Below are 18,006 nucleotides of genomic sequence, written 5' to 3'. Positions count from 1 at the left end.
GTTCAGGCAGCCCCCTCCCTCTACCTCTCACGGTTGCCCCATTTCACCCCCCCCCCCACTTCCTCTTTACCCACACACTCCCTCTCCCCCCTCCCCACTATCTCACCCTCTCTCACTCTATCACTTTCTCACTAGATTACCCCATCTCTCCCTCTGCCAGCTTCACCTACTCGATATTCCAGCCTTGTTCTCTTGCAGTCTCCAGCACAACTTTCTGACCCACTTCCTCTCTCCTCCCTGGCCCCCTGATCAAAGCCTGCAGGACGGCATCGCCTTGGGCAGTAGAGAGGGAGAATGCGAGATGGGGGGATGAAGGGATCTGAGTCGAGAGAAGAGAGGAATAGACAGATAGAGAAGGGATAGAGTGGCACGAGAGAGGGGCAACAGAGAGATCACAAGGACGGGAAGAGGAGCCAGGTGCCCTCTCAGCCCAAGGACAAAAGCTCTTCCTGGCTGATCACAAACACACACACACACAGAGTGCGTCCTGTCAGCGGCGTCATTCCTGGTCATGTACGTTATGTATGACAACGGCCTGACATTAATGCGGTGCAATAAAAAAAATATACTTTTTTGGCAGCTGAAACCCTCAAAACAGCTCAACTTTACAAGTGGTGGCCATTAAAATTCAACAGGATGTTTAATAAATTACACTTTCAGATTACATGTTGTCCCATCTTGTTATTCTGTTTTGCATTCAGGTGTTGCACATGTGAGCACGCTGACAATGTGCATCTGTATCTCAGCAGGTGTCAGTCAGCCTGTAAACTCTCCGTCTTATTAAGTTGCCTTTTGTCTCAAAATCCTATTTTCTTAAAGACAGTGAAAAACTCGACATGGGAAGTCAGATTTGCTTCACTTTGTTTCAATTAATGTCTACAATTAAGTGACTAGAAATGTTGACAAAAGAATTTTCTCTGACTTCTTCCAACAAAAAAAAGTGTTATGGGACTTGATTAAACCGAGATTTTTTTTCAGTGTTCAGGCATTCTCAGAGGAGTCGTTATAATTTTAAGACTGTGTGCCTTGGTGTGGGATGTAAAGTCTGTCCATCCCAGTGGCCATGTCGGTTAGGCAGTAGGGGCGGGTGGAAAGGATGGAGGAACACCAGCCCATTTGTACTCAGAGCAAGATGGTGTGTACTTTAACATTCCCCACGCATCCCGACAAAGAGCACTAATTATAAATAAATTAGGGACACGACACGGTGTGCCACAGGGGGGACCAGCCAGAGCAGTCACAGAATAGAGAGACTGATAGAGAGAGAAGAGGGTATGTGAAAGGAACAGAGAGAGGTAGCAGGGAGGGAGAAAAGACAGAGAGGAGCAGACAGGAGAGATTTGGCAATGACATAGAGGAGCAAGTAGGAGAAGAAAGTAGATAAGAAAATAGAGGAATAGAGCATGGAGAAGCCTGGGGATAGAAAAAGTGGAGGTGGGAGGGGGATGTAAGCGAGTGGGTATACAAGGCCCGGATCCTCAAAATATAGCTTGAACATACATCTGCTGCCAAAAAACTGACAAGATTCTCTCTAGATGGCAGAAGCAGTGTAATATGTTTGAAGAGAGATAGAAAAAGGTGGCAGGGAAATTAACAACCAAAATGAAACAGAGGGAGAAATAGAATTGACCCGATATAAGATGAACTCTACAAGGAGAGTCAAAGGAAAATAATTAATCTGCTCCATGTCTGTTAGAAATGGATTCCTGTTATTTTAAGACTAAATAATACAAATCTGATTAAACACATACTACACAATAATCATAAGTTGGTGATATCTGGCAGAGTGTTCTACACACACTAGTAGTCAACACTCCCTACCTGTCACTCAAGCTTATCTGAGATGACTTGTCAACCAAGCAAGTGCATGTCAAGAGACTGCCGTGTGTGTGTGTGTGTGTGTGTGTGTGTGTGTGTGTGTGTGTGTGTGTGTGTGTGTGTGTGTGTGTGTGTGTGCGTGGAGAGAATAGAGATCTGTTTCTGCGTCTTTGTACACACAGACTTGTGTGTTTGCGAGTGCTCACACCTCAGTTTGTTTGTGGCGAGGTGTGTGTTTACCATAAGCGTGCACGCATGTGTGCGTGTGTGGAGGGGGAAGAACCTTGCCGCTATCTAAATGGATCACACTTCAGAGTGTGCCACCGTTCCTCAGAAAGCTGCCATCTCCACGCAGACAGACCAACACATGGGCAGAGAGACAGACTGGGGAGGGTGGGGGTAGGGAGTGGTGGTGGGCTGGTGCAAGCTCAGCCGACTCGCTGCGCTCAAGGTTATATCCTGTCTGAAGTTGAGAACTGATGACTGTCACCACAGCAGGAAAATGTGCCAGAGTTCAAGAGGAAAAATAACTATCGTCTTTACTTGCGGGCATTTCTCCATGTGAGGTGATATGAATGTCTTAAATGATGGAGGAACAACCTGCCTGGACCATAAACCCAGGAGACATTTATCACATCTGAACAACTGCTTTGTGTCTCTCAGTTGGCGTGAGGCTCAGAGCTGGGGGTCAAAGGTCACCCGACTGCGACACAGACAGAAAAAGGTCTACTGACTGACCTACGATTGGCCCCTGACCTGGCGACCCCCCACTGACACCACCGTAGCCATGGCTACTGAGCTGCAGACAAACATGATGTCAGTGTAAGACTTAGGAGGGGGAAGGTGCAGAAGTAAGGTCAAATAATAACTAATTCAAAATTCCCCTTAGATCACAAATGCACCCCCCCCCCCCCCCCCCCCCCCCCCACACACACACACACACACACACACACACCTAACCTCCCATTAAAGTCATTACTTTGCAATGAGAAGACGCTCACTGCGCCCAATTTGCAGAGCCAACAATGGATCTGCAAAAGTGCAAATAACATGAAAGTGTCGGGGTCTCCATTATCAAAGTCTACACTTGTGTCTATAGTCTCTAAACTTTCTGCACAGAGGAGAGTTAAAGAAGAAGAAAGGTAAAGAAGGGAGGGAAGACAAGAGAGGAGCAGCTTGTTGCATTAGCATTCCACCAGCAGAGAGGCTGTCTGTTTGCCTCTGGCAGCAGCCGAGAGAGGGGGACACTCTCTGCATCCTCACACAGCTCGTCTATCTCTCCCTCTGTCACTGTCTATCTCTTGCTCTGTCTGTCTCTCTCTCTCTCGCTCTCCCTGAGTCTGTCTGTTACATTTCTCCCTTCCCTCTGCCACTGCCTGTCAGTGTTTTTCTCCACTCTGGACAATTTTCTCTGCAGTCTTCTTGTATTTCCCTATCACTCTATCTCAGACTGTCATCTTTCTGTTGATCTTTCTTTCCACTAATTTCTTTTTTTGACGCCCTTTCTCTTTATCTGTTTTTATTTTCTAAGACCTCATGTACTCCTAACTTTTCCTTAGAAATCATACTATGAGCTACTGAGAAATAGAAACAGCTCAAACTGTGAGGCGCAAAAAGGAGCATTGTGCAAGTTTTCCCATCAGTAAAGGACACAGTAAATATATCAGTTCATTAAAATAGTACATGTCACAGAGAATGAGCATTAATCTGAACTTCAGTTTAAAATTGCATTTTTCACGATCACAATGTCATCACACAAGCCTAAATACAATTATACAGATCAGTGTTGCAGGATGCCACCCCTCCCTGTGTTGCCATGGTGATTTTATTAAACACAATTTAACATGAAAAATGACTCATTAAACACTATATGGTTTGTTTTAAATCACACATTAAATGTGTTGCATTTTTGAATTAATTATTTAATGTAATATCTGATGTAAATGAATACAGGGGAAAATGGTGGGAAACCAAAACATTACCTTGGACTGTACAGACCAACGGAAAAGAATGTTGTTCATTTGATACCTTATTGTTATTGGAAGATTAAGGCATGTGGACAAGTGTATTGCAACATAAATAGTGGGACAGTGATTGTATTGTGTTGGTTCTGTGCTCAAAACTGGATTTGAAATGAGGTTCAAGTTCAACCTATAACAGTTCATCTACTCACGATTACCATACTTAAGGCCAGCATATAAAGACAAAGCAACAAAGTGCATTGTGGGAAAACAGTGTCAGTCACTGACTTGGCTTTAAGAGTTTAACTGTACGTAGACCATGAAGCCAGATGTGTTACAATGTGTAACTTACACAAGTGAACTTGAAACATCCCGTTTATATATTTGAACTGAATTGTTTTTAAAAAGAAGAAAAAAGTTCAAATAACTGCTTAATTCAGATTTTTGTTGAAACGCTTTTTAAAGGCTTTTCACATGTCACGAAATGCCTTTAATTTTCTCTTGAGCTTCCCACAAAAGAACGACAGCTCAGTCTACACAGCATTTGCTCTACATGTAAACGCTTCCGAAAAAAAACTTTATAAATCGTCCAATATTTTACGAGCATTGTAATTTGGAATGGGATATTGTGCAATATTATTCACGGAGCAGTGTGTCTCATGTGTTTTTAGTTAATAAAGGAGATATACAGCACAAACAAATAAGAGGCAATTCATTGTTGATTTTAGTGTATGGAAAATTGATCATGTTAGGTTTATGTTATATAAGCACGAGTCCTGGGGACTGTAGCTGCTAGGTAAATAAATCTGCTTCTTTCATCTGTATAAAAATAATAAAATTAGCCAGGTTATCCTTTAAATTCAACAGAAAATTGCCTAAACCAGACAGTAACAGTTTTGTATAGTCGGTGTGCTGACTTCAGTAGGCAAATGAGTTCTAGAACAGACGACGCAAATAAAAAAAATAAAAACAGTGCAGAGCAAAACAACAAAAATATGTCATTGTCCTGGTGCTTACAGACTGCACTGTTTGTACAGGTGTGTGCACCCATTTGACTTAAATTGTCAAGAGAGCAAAAGTGCTTTTCGACTTGTCAAGATTCTTCTCCTTCTCACACCTTCTCTGCCATGAAAGAAGTCAAACAGTTAGAGAATTCAACTTTTGTCAGCAGTTCCTACCTGTATGAGGCGAGAGTTGTGGAAATCCAGCACAGTTTACTGTAATTCTAAATATGAAAACACGGAACGTTTGCTTTGCTATCAACAACATACTGCAAAAAAAAAAAAAAAATCATTATTTAAAATTAAAACACATTTGGACACAAATGCAAAAAAAACCCTTAATGAAAATATTCAATCACAATAGAACAAAATCACCATATCAGTGTGATGAGTACTCGCCATAATACACCGATGATTATCCTGCTTTATCAAATTTAATTAGACTATAAAGGCTTAGCCTCCAAATAGCTGTGGGTAAGTAAATCACATGCTCTTCAGGAGCTGAGCTAAAGCCAAACCAACTCTGTACTCTAGCCACTGAGACAAAATGCATTCAAACAAATTAATAGTCCATTAAATAAAAGCAAAACTCCGGCAGCTAATAGTGCCTTAAAAGCATATTAGCATTAGAACAGGATAGAGACTCGTTTGTCTCATAGGAGAAGGTTTTAGCAGCAAGAATCTCAGGGATGAGTTAGCAGCCTCGTGGTACTTTCTTTACATACATGTGATGCCTGGTGGAGGTCTTTATCCCCACGCTGCTGTGACTAATGGCTCGACCTAGCCCCTGCACCATCACTCCTTTCTTTTTCTTTCTTTTCTTTTTCTACATTGTCACCAAAACTCATCCTTCTCATTTAAAAGGTACTGTATCTCCCTTGTCTGAATTAATCTCTCTCTCCCTCTGTTTGCCCTTCCACTTTTCCTCTTCCTGCATCCCTCCATCTATCTTGTGTCCCGCCCTCCCCCTTCCCTCAGGCCCGGCTACCACTCTGGTATTCCCAAAGTCATCTGCAATCAGACATCTTCAATGGATTAATTATACTGTCCTCACACAGCTTGATTGAGGATCTAACGTCTACACCCTACCTGTTTAGACCCCGATGATCCTGCCTCACCTCACCACACCTCGAATGCTTTCTTCTCTACCTGTTTTCATCTCCTTTTCTCTTCTTCTTCTCCTTCCCCTCTTCATGGACCTTCTCCTCGAAACCTTTAACTCCAGACCCCATCACAGCCTATTCTCCACAATGCCCACAGGAGTTATCACTCTCTTCTCTGGGCTATGGAGGCTTGCTAATTTGACATTGACAGGGCTCCATGATCTCTGCTGAATATTGGGATCCCACTAATTGAAGAATTGAAGAATTTAGTGAGACTTCTTGGAAAAAGAAAGAGAAAGCAAGATAAAATGGTTCAGCTTAAAGAAATACAGTATCTAAAGGGGGGCATCACGGCACATGTGGTAATGTACAAAATGAGGTAAAGACATGAAGAATTAGCCCCTTCATAGATCTACAGTAGGTACAGACATTTTGCCACATGGTAGGATTTAAAAAATGTTATAGTGATTAGAGTAGCTTAAATCCTCAGGGCTCCCGTTAGCTTTCTTACTAAAACACACACAAAAAAGAGAAGGGGAAGTTCAACTTCTTCAGAGGTACAGTTTAACTACAGGCATTTTCTTCTTATTTTTAGCACACAGATAAACACAGTCTCTGTTGCACTCTTCCCTCCAACACACACTTTCACTTCACATCAATCATGGATAGTGGACCATAACCCCAAAAGCACAACGCTGCTTTGAGTCATTCTAATATCATGATGGATGACAAGTTCCCAAAGCAATGCCTCTGCGTGCCAGCATCATTTAACTAAAGCCATCAACCTGCCCCAGCCAATACCGCTCCTCTGCTTCCCCGGCCTGAGAGAGCTGGACTCCACCTCTCAAACACCTGAAAATCTTTCTGAGGAGACATATGAAGGCTGCAGAAGAATGAGCTTCACCCAAGTTTCTGATCATGAATCTCTAAAGTTATCCCCCTCCTCCCCTGTGCCTTTTCACAAGCGGTAAAGACGACAAGAGACAAGATTGTGAAGAGGTTAAGCTGACCTCAAGCTCACGCTTTGGAGCAGGCTTACCCTGGAGTGTGAGATGACAAAACATTTAGCCCGAACTCACTTGCAGCTCACTGACAGCCTGAAACAAAAGAACAGCCCCAGAGGAATTTAAAATCATTGAATGAATGTCAATTAATTTCACAGGACGGAGTTGAATTGATTAGAATATAAAACAATCTTTCTTGAAAGCAAAAGGGAATTGATGTCCAAGGCCTTCAAACAACGAGAGTGGAAAGACAGAAAAAACGACAAAATGAAAGAAAGACGGCTGATTTGGTGTGTATACGGGCATGCGCTTCGCAGTGTATGCCCAGGTGCATGTGTGTGTGTGTGTGTGTGCGCAGCAGTTGTGTTGCACGCTTGGCTGATGGGGTGTGTGTAAAGTAATTAACATGATAGCCTCCCTCTCAGTCTGATAGCCTGTTCCCTGCAGCGAGGTCGTACAACAGACACCAACAGACACCTGAGCTGCGTCTCAGACACAACCCTGGAACGCATCTCTAATGCAAACACACACAAACATGTTCAACCCACATATGCCTGGTACCAACAAATACTGAGCGCATACAGCGATCAACCCAAATGACATGGTACAAGTATACCTGTCAGTAATGTATTGCATGATAGCCGACAAACAGTTTGTTCAAGATAAACTGACATTTATTAATTCACCTCAATCCTGCAGACACAGTATGTTTAAAAGACTGTGTGGAAGCAATAAACAGAAAGAACTGGAAACACAGGGAGCTCATACAACTGTCATGGCAACACAATTGTAAATATTTTAAAAAAATAAGAGAAGATGTTAGGATGTGTTTTATTGTATATCTGAATCTGACAGGGTTACAACATGTTCAGCATGTCAACTAAAACAGTGATAATACAGTGTGTAAATGCTACATTCACATCTTGTTTCATACAAGAAATAATAGCAGTAAGTTATGGCCGATTGGAAGGATAGTTTTTCTGTAGCATCACCTATTGATACTAAGACATAAAATTCTTTCTTTCAAATGTGGTACAACCAAAACATTTTAAAATCTTATATCCTGATAAATAAAAACCAAACCAACATGAGCAAACCCAACTGCTGTGGTGGGCTAATGAGACATCGCATATGACCACTGGAGGCCTTCTCAATGCAGACATTATTCTTCCCTTTTAATTCAGTACAATCTATTGTTTCCCTCTTCTTCATCCCTCATAACCCCAAGACCTTCACTTTGGTCCACTAATCCTGAAACTGTGGCTTAGTGCAGACCCCCAAACACTCCCTTCAGGCCCTCATTTGCTAAAGGATTAGAGTGGGGGCACCAACGTCAAAGTAAGGCCACCACCAGAGACCTTAAAAAGGAAGGAATCCACATACACTGAGGACCGCAGAGCCAGGGGTTCAGATGGAAAAACACACACACACATTAGCGCTGTGTGAACTCGGCACACATGGCCACGCTTTAAAGCACCTGCAATATGAGCAGCACAAGAGCATTATGCATTCACATATTGTAGGTGTGTAGGCAGAACCCTCATCCCCAGACACGTACTGAAAACAGAGACACAAATTTGCATGAGCATGTGCAGAACTAAATAAATTGACCTTAACTCTCTAACTAGAAAAAATATACTAGTACATATTTGTGTGACTTTAAAAGGGTCAAATAACAACTTCAGAGGGGAGAGAGGGAGGCAGCTCATAAATGGTAGCAGCTCTATGGAGCACACCTTCGAAAGAAGTCCAAGTGAGCGAGAAAGATAGGAAAGAGAGTTAGCGAGAGAAGAAAAGTGATTGTCAGGGCGAGAAGAAACATCACTCTGAAAACTTCTAAAGAAGGCCCTGCTCTGGGTTTTAAATGCTCTCATCCCTCTATCACTCCCTCTCTCTTCTTACTTTCCTCTCATGCCTTTCGTGAATTAAAAGCACGGCTGGTCTGTGGGGAGAAGCATAGTTAATTCCGATCAGCTCTCCTCCTCCCCCCTCTCCGCCTCCCCCCTCCCTCCTCCCTGGGCAATGGTTGCCGTGCAGTCTGACAGACGGAGATGGGATCTGACAGTAAACAGGCGTGTGGATGCCCGGCGCGTGATTGACACGTAGGCAGGTCGGCGGGGGCCCGCCCCCCTCCTAATCCTGCCCTGTCAGCTCTAATTGGGGAGGTGGGGCTCCATGTCACCAAGGTGACTGATTGACAGGACCCCAGCTTTGCATAGATATGAGGAAAAGGTGGGGAGGTTCACGCATGGCATAACACTGTTAACACTACTATACTGCTAATAGAGATATGTGTGTGCGTGCATGTGTGTGGTTGCTGCACGCACGTGCACATTCATAGATGCAGGTGATCACGCTCGTGAACATGGGTGAGAACACAAATAAACCCACAACAATAACCATGAACAAAATTGACATGCATACAAGATGTCTGAATGCAGGGTGCATCTACAAACACACACACACAAACACACACACTATCTATTGACATGCTGTGATGAAGAGCAGAGGTTGTAAAGGCTACAAGTGCTGGGATACAGGACGCAGGGATTCAGAGGTCTAAACCACATCAAGGTCGGTGAACAGTAGGGCATCAACCTGTGGACATGCAAACCCACGTGTTAATGCGTTACACTGAAAAGTCTTTGTGAGCATATTAGTAAGAGGGATACGTTTTAGACGCATGACTTTCTGTAAGACAGTAGATCCTAGCAGAGGGGTCAGAACCCCTAAAAGGTTCCTAATAAAATGAACAGGAGAGCAAAAAAATAAAAAAGGCAAGTCACTTAAGATGAGTGAAGTTTTGAACTAAAACCTAAGGTCAGTTTGTTAATACACTCACAGTAATGATTTGAACATGCTGACGTTTAGCAGGTTAATGGTTAACACGTTTACCGTGTCACTAGCACATGAACATGGTAACAAGTACGGCTGCCGTTTACCAAAATGACAAATTGTTTTGACTTTATTACGCGACAACAGGATAAATCAAGGGATCCGTAATTTCCCTAACACTCACCCTCTGGGCACAGAATGTCTTAGCAATCCATCCAATATTTATTATTAATATCAAATATTATTTTAGTCGGTGGACTGATCAAGTGACAGGTAATCTGCCATTAGTTACAACTAGTGCAGTTTAAAAGCAAAAATATCTACTTTAATAAAGAAGAGGTGTGTAACTCGTGTAGTTTCAGAGGCTTTTGTGGTTATTGAGAGATGTGTGTTGTCCACCCCAATCATATCACACAGAGTACAATATGGAAAGTAGCTATGTGAACTCTACCTAATAATCTGGTAAAACAAATTTCTTTCCTATTGTCAAATATAGTTTTAGACTTTTCTCAAATATTTGACTTCTTGCAAAAATCTGAACAGTCTCACATCCTCGGGTTTCTAAACTAATCAAAACCTAAACATCTGAGAGGGAAAAATCTCTCTGGTTGAGCAAGTCAGAGTCTCGCCGCCATGTACAACCTATGATTAGGGGCCAAAAGTGGAGAGTGCTTCAGTGTAATAGGTCATAAACACAAAATATTTGAGAAGCAATGACAGTTAAATGACTGAATCTGCCATAAAGCATCTAAATTCCTACGGCTACTGATAGACTGCTAATTGTCACACAACATAGCTGCTTTATGTATGAATTTATTTTAGTCATAGGGTGTGTGAGTGAATGCACGCATGTGAATGCATACATGCATGTGTGTTTTTGTGTGCGTGTGTGTGTTTGATTGACAGCTGCCACTGACCTGTGCCAGTCAGAGTGCCATGCTGCAGGGCGGTGGGGTCGATCGCTACGGAGACGACCTTCGCCCTCATCTGCATCCTGCCTTCATTAGCAGAGCCAGGCAAGGAGAATAACAACCCAATAAATTAATAAAGAGAAGGAGAGAGAGGAAGGGGAGACGGAGGGGAAGGAGGGAGAGAGCGAACAAGAAGAGAGCAAGGAGAGCAAGGGTAAAATGGGAAGGGAGAGCGAAGGAAGGAAGGACACAGGCGTGAAGAAAGGGCAGGGAAGGATAGGTGTGAGAGGAAAGGGTGATGCACTGAAGTATAAAGAGCTGGAAGAGTGGAGATGGACGGAGAAGCTGAATAAATAGTTTGGATGTGTGAAGGCTAATGGCATGCGGTTAGCTCAGGTAGATAAAAGGTAATGAATGACAACCGAGCAGCTGAAGAAGGTGGGAGTACAAGATACATACTTTAAGTCATCTCTAGTTATAGGATCCAAATGTAAATAAAGGAGGAATCTATTCCTGAAAAATATTTTAGTGTATAAAATAATGATGATACTGCACTAAATCACAAGTCGACCAAATTTGTAAATCCACCCGAGAAGGACGGGAAACAGATATTGCCAACAGTATCTCTGGGGCTGATTTAGAAATGTGGCTCTGGGCCCTGTTTAAACCCAGTATTGATACATTACCATCTGTTCTGGCTCTTAAATGCCAGTATAGAAAGAAATGCTGTAACGGGTCCACAGAGCGGCATTTTGACAGGACCAAATGTTGCAAAAAAAAAAACAACCCTCCCCCTCCCCTGTTCGTGATTGGGTTGAACTTAGCATGCCAACCACACAGAAAATGTGTTAATAAAGTATGAGGTTTAATCATCTACTATTGTACTAGTTACGTAGCCTTGCTGGTCGTGTTCACAAGTAGAAACTCCCACACTTGCAGTAAAACACACATAGCAGAGTCGAGGGGAAGTGTGCCGCGTAAATAAATTATGAACAAGTATGTTACGCGGGATAGACTGTTGGTTGGGAGCTCTCCCAGAGGACTCTGGAAAGGATGCTTTCTCATCTTCCAGCACAGTTGTATAGTATACACCACCTTCCTTTACTCCATCTTTATCAGCATGATGGATAGAAATACAGCGTATCCTTAGGATATCCTGTCTGTTAGATTTCCCAAACAGTAGCAATTTCCAACGATGAACTGAACACTTTGGCCTTAGTAGTATTCCACATGGTAGAGTAGTGGTTTCCAGGACTTTTTTGTCTGATGTGTCCCCAGCCTGTGAGATGAGCTCAGGTACCTTTTCATGACACCTGTCATGCTCCAAATGTGTTGATTTTAATGGACTTTTAGCAATTCGGTTTGCGCTCAGTGTTATCTCATTAACGAGTCTGCATACTGCAGTACAGTTCATCGGCAATGACAGAATAAGCCAGCTGATTTGGACTCCTTGAGTTATCGTTTTAGCTGATTCTTTCACTTATTAACACTATTCCAGCAATTTATGTGTTACTTTTATCTCTTTTATCCATTCATTCCTTTGTCACTTTAAACAACTTATCCATTACCTTTCACTAACTCAAACATCTCAAACATTTATCCAGTTTATTTGAGTGTTTTCATTTTACACTTAGTCCTCTGGTCGATACTGTCGTCAAAGCAACGTGAGTTACAAAGCAGGCAAAAATCAAAGCCAGGCAGAAGATACTGAACGCAAATTGCTTTGAGAAGAAATGTTTCAGTTTTGTGAGACATAGGTGCCAGATACTTGTTTTGTGTAATGCAAAGGCAGATGCAGAAGTGTTCCATCTTCTATACTTTTTTGAAACAGGCAGCTGAGCGTGCAGAGTTTGGTAGCTTGTCCCACCACCACAGACCACTGAGCTGAGGAGCTTTGCTTGAGATCTTTCGCCGTGTGGTGAAGGGACCACCAGACGCTGCTGATCGGCAGAGCGCAGCGGGTGAGGGGAATCGTAGACCTGGATGAGGGAGTTCATGTTGGAAAGTGTTGTTGAGCTGACCATCCTGTAGGCAAGACTTGGGACTGGGTGACACGTGTCCCCTTTGGTGCATCCAAAATGGTGCATCCAAATATTTTTCTGATTTATGTGATGTGTTCAAATCATCGATTGCATCCATTTTCTCTAGCACTGCTTTCATGCTACTAAATTAGTTCCTACTTTTAATTACAAAGTGTAGACAACTATATTGTATATAATGCATTTTTCACTGTGTGGAGTTTGCATGTTCTCCCTGTGCTTGTGTGGGTTTCCTCCCACAGTCCAAACACATGCATGTTATGTTAATAGTTTTATTTATTTATTGTCCTTTTGGCTTCTGCCTTGAGTTCAGGGTCGCCACAGCGGATCATTGTCCATCCAAAATGAGCATGTTGATTCAGCACAGCACATGAGCATGTTGATTCAGCCCCCCCCCCATGACCCTAAACAGGACAACTGGTTACAGATAATGGATGGATGTTTTTTCCTAGCTACTGACTAAGAGCTGTTTCCAAGTACCCCATGGTAACTGCCAAAGTACTTCCTAAGTACAAATACACAAGGCTGCGAATCGCTGTAACAGAGAGAAAGAGCTTTAAAAAGCAACTTTTTTTTGAAAAGAATATAAAAATAGCTCTGTCTAAAAAAACAGAGGCATTCAGTGAGCTGACCAGTGTAAACTGTAACTAAATTCAGAGAAGCAGCAACACCATCATTCTCAGGAGCAACCAACAGCCCCCCATTTGTTGAGAAGACACAGGTAGCGTGCCTGTCCCTCTTTTCTCTGTCTCTCTAACTGAGATTTGCTGGCTGTTCAGGGTCGAAGAGTGTGAGCCCCAAAGAGCGGGGCCTGCTGTGCTGGGGAGGAAATTCTCAGGGCAATCGATGCAGAGGATTAGGGCTGGCTTTGGGGCTCAGAGGCCTGGATCTGAGCAGTATTCTCAGTGGGGCCCCTGGGAGAGCTAGAGAGAAAAGCTTGAGGGGGGAGAAGAGGAGGGCCAGGGTAGAAAGGGGAGAGAGCTAACCTGGAACTGTCAGGAGGCTGAGAGCGTGTCGGCCAAGCTGCGAATATAAGCGCAGTCAGGGTCCCAGTTGACATTATGGTGCAGAAACTCTGCCACCCACTCAGAAAAACACACAAATTTATCATCTGATTGGATAAGCTGTAGAGCACAAAGGAGAGAAGAACGTATTAATGTAACAGGAGGCAGAAAACAAATTGACAAATGTGGATGAAGTCGGTTATTTTGTATCTTTACACTCTGTCTTTTAATTTTCTTCAGGCCAAATCGGTAGTTGTCTTCTAACTTGATGAGTGGAGTGCACAACAAAAGGCTCCCTCCGTCTGTGTGTCTGCCTCTGATGCTCATGATTGGTCAGCCCATTCGCCAGCTCGCCGCTCTCCCCCGGGTACAAACGGTTGGATCCATGATTCATTTTGCAATGAGGAAAAAAAAAAAAAAGGAGAGAGAGAGAGAGCATGTGAGAGAAGAAACAGCCAAGACCACTGGGAAATTATACGGCGGAGCGGTGTGGTGGATCTGGAATTAAACGGCATAATTAATCAAGCAAAAAAACAAGCACGTTGCTCATACATTTATTATTTGCATTTTTTCCACTTCAGGAGATGTAATCAGCAGATATATGTTCGGGCCCCTAATCCATGTCTTGGGGAACTGGAGGCCGAGCGCCCATTCGACCACTGACCCTCGGGGTGGAAGGTGGGATCAGTCCTACTTACTCCATGCTCCACTCACAATGCCCTCTGTCTCCAAAGCAATCTCAACAACCGGGAGAACAAGCGCCACCGAATCACACTGTCTCCTTGTTCTTTAAATTAGGGTCTATGCAAAATTGAGTTCAAAACAGTCAGCTCTCTGCGGGGTTGTTCTGCATTATGCAGTGTGTGCACTTGACCCAAAATAAAAACAACTAGCCACTTTCAGAAAGATATGGTGGAAATATCACCAATATTGAAAGGGTCTGGCAAAACCATATAAAACCCTTGTTAAAAAATTTCTTAATAATTGAATCGCTGTTAGAAAAATGGTACAAAGGTTACTTTCAGTTACCAGGTAGTTGCCAGGTACTAGAACTACTGCACAGTACTGTACAACATCCTGCTGTCTGACAGCAGCTTCTGTTTATGAGTTTGCTTTTCTTCCTTTGCCTTATTGTGTCTCTTAAATGGTGCATGTGCAGTTTGGGCGCAGATGTTATTTGCTTATTTGAAGCTCAGTTAAACTTGGTATTTAAGTACTCGATTCTTGATTGTACTGATTCTTCCTGCCTTCCTGTGCTTGTTTTTGCCGTGATATTTTGAAGCTAGGAAAAGGTTGTAAGTGCATAAATACCTAGATTAACTACAATAACACATTCCAAAATTGGTATCCCAGTTTTAGAAGATACAGTAAAAGAGCTGGTAACATTACTTTTAGTTTACCACTGCAGCGCATTTTCCAGATTGTGCTAGACTCTCAAAGATGATAACATTCTCCACAGAAACATAAAAGCAAAGACTTGACAAAAACATTACTCAAAATATACACAGTGTAAAATACACATAGGTGCTAAACACCTCAGAATCCCTCAGATTTGTCTTGGGGGTTCTAGGGGTTCTTGTCAGGGGGTCCTGATGTCTCTCAAAACTACTAATCTAAAAGACGGGGAGAACTTTTTTATTTTTTTACAAGAGAAACATTAAAAGGCCTCCTCAACTTTCTCTCCACTCTCCACTTCAATTTTCAACTTGCTTCCTATGGTTCTAGTTTGGAGACTATGTGTATGAGAAAGGTATTAAACTTATCTCTGCCCGCTTCAGGCTAAAAAACTCCAGATGACACAATCTGGAGGGCTTTTCAGTTAAAATAGTGCCATCTTGCTCTAACTGCAGAGGCTATCATGGTCAACGTGCTCCTCCCAAACTGCAGAAGACAAGTTTCAGTTACAGTGGGTAGTTTATATTGGTTTATATATGAACCATATGAAGTCACACTTTTTAAGTCAATCCACACAAACAGGTACATTAACTTTATGCACACTATGTATTAAAGGGAAGCATGAAGTGTTCTAATTCTTAAGAATTTGTAGGCTTATACTGTATCATTTCACACCTCCCTCACTATAGCAACATCAAAACGTCCTCACATTTATTAATAAAGTTTTATCATATCTAATTTTATTTTAGGCTGTGATAAAATAGAGCACACTGTTTAACAGTTTATCCTGCACTTATAGGGGAACAGCCTGTGCAAAGATTGATATGCTTTTTTCCCCCTTTTCACTCATTGAATGAAATCATTGTTTAATTTACTCAAATGCACAAATCAACAATTGATCTTTCACCCAGATTCCATGCGCTTCTCTCATATGTATCTAACGCATATTATGCCAATTATGCATAAATACATCCGCCAAGCGGGTTTGAAACGTATCACTTTTCCAGCTGGTCAATACGGCTTGGTCCTGGAGCGCCGTCATCAATCGAGGTATCAATATGGAAATAGCACTGTGACCCAGACATTAATCAATGGGCTCCTCGGGGAGGAGACGCAGGGCAGGGGCACCTAAAATCATCGATGAGAAGGATCGGCCCGCGGTCAGGCTCGGACAGTCCGTATTGATAAGAGCATTTCCACCTGTAGCGGCCGGAGCGGAGAGACGGGCCGCATCTGAATTCAATACTCGCCGCCGCAGCTGCGAGCTCCAAGCCCAGGAAGGCACGGTTGAGCGGAGATACAGTACGTGCCTCGACTCATCATAGGAGCAGATTCTTTTCCTCCATATGTGTCCCCTTCCTCCTCCTCTCAGTGCACCTCACAAGTTCTTTGGGCCCTGCTTTGCACTAAAGTGGCACATCACACCTCCACTACCGAGTAACAATGACTTCACATTTACTTCTTTGTCTTTATTCCGCATTACTTTAGGAGAGCACCCCCCCCCTCTTTCCCACACAAACTCTGGAGTTTATTCAAACCTATTTCTTGCTCCTACTTCAAACTGAGAGAGGGGAAGTGGAGAAGCGTTCATCTCAATGTGAGCCTAGGATTAAAGCGCCGCCTTACCGCTGACATCCAAATCTTGACCCAGTCAATTAGGTCCATACAGAGCAAAAGATGTTGTGTAGCGTGGGACAAGTCGGCCTCCTAGTGGTGTGTTTGTGTATGCACAAGGAAAAGCTGCCATATGCCTGTGGAGAAACGGCTTAATAAAGAGAAAACGATTTAGATGGTGGGTGATGAGTTGCTGGACAAACTCTTTGGAAACTGTGCAAATTCACTTTATACTTATCTTCCTCCTTCATCCCCACATCAGACAGTCAACCAATGCTGACGATGCCAATATTTGACTTGCAATCAAATCCAACATTACTCTCTCCCTCATGACTCCTCATAAAGGTTAGAGTTCAAGGGTCATGTGTCCTGTGTGCACATGGGCCTGCCCTTTTCATTCCCAATCAGCTGCTCTTTTTTTTTCTCTCTTCCTGTGGCAGAGTGGAGTGATGCACCACAAAGGTCATGGACATGGATTTTCTTTGGTTTGACTCAATGAAAAGGTCAGATTAGGGCACCATGAAATGGCAGTGAGGCCTTCACATCGCCCTCACTGGGACCGGAGTCCTTACATCACCCTGAAATGGCACAGACCGAGCCCTTCTCGGCCCGTTCTCACAGGAACTGGGAGGGTCCCTTGGGCCAGTGTGACCTTGCCTGATCCCCCTGTGGCTTTAGTGTACCTCAGCCATGTGCAGACAGAATCCAGCAAAAAATGTGTCACAACGATTATCACATGGGAAATAAAACTTTTTGGAAGTGTGGAAGAAATCTATGAGCCAGCCTTCTTATGACAGTAAAATCTTCTATTTCAGTGCACAAAGCCATACTGACAACAATGCCCCTGAAACAAGTTAGAACAACTCCTTTTAATAATAGTGGTCACAAGCAGTGGCCTAATGGAATCACTAATGCAGGGTTGCAAACAGACATTTTATTTTAAGGTGTCACAGTAACTAATGGTGTAGACTATTTCCTGCCTTTTAATAATTTCAAAATCTTAAATGATTTCTGATCCCGTGAGGAAAGACGTCACTGCTGTTATATGCCATTTGTATTTCTTGATGCAAACATTTACCACAGGTAGCTGTTACATAAATTACTTCTACTACTTCTACTTTTGACAAAATCCTCCTATGAAAGAATCCAATCACTAGCTTTATCATGGTTCAAAGCTCCGTGAAAATCTAAACTTAAGATTTCTTGTCAATTTTTCCTCAGATTAAGAAGTAACTGCAAGTTGTGCATTCACTTTGCTTCTAAAACGTCCGTACTTGTTCTGTCAGTAATCGGCTGTAAGAAAGACAATAAAAACCAAGAG

At 42.8% G+C, this 18,006-nt stretch overlaps 1 long non-coding RNA gene across 1 annotated transcript; it reads right to left on the bottom strand.

The window, feature by feature from the left end:
- Positions 1 to 7,650: 7,650 nt before the first annotated feature.
- LOC137129541 (uncharacterized) lies at positions 7,651 to 16,610 on the bottom strand. Its single transcript, XR_010914729.1, has 4 exons — positions 13,893 to 16,610; positions 13,659 to 13,796; positions 10,640 to 10,720; positions 7,651 to 9,485 (listed from the first exon to the last, which is right to left on the bottom strand). It is a non-coding gene; the product is annotated as an uncharacterized lncRNA (long non-coding RNA).
- Positions 16,611 to 18,006: the final 1,396 nt, after the last annotated feature.

This window comes from Channa argus, chromosome 6, assembly GCF_033026475.1.
Source record: "Channa argus isolate prfri chromosome 6, Channa argus male v1.0, whole genome shotgun sequence".
NCBI lineage: Eukaryota > Metazoa > Chordata > Actinopteri > Anabantiformes > Channidae > Channa > Channa argus.
Note: the sequence above shows the minus strand (reverse complement) of the source record. Positions and strands in the feature narration are given on the sequence as shown.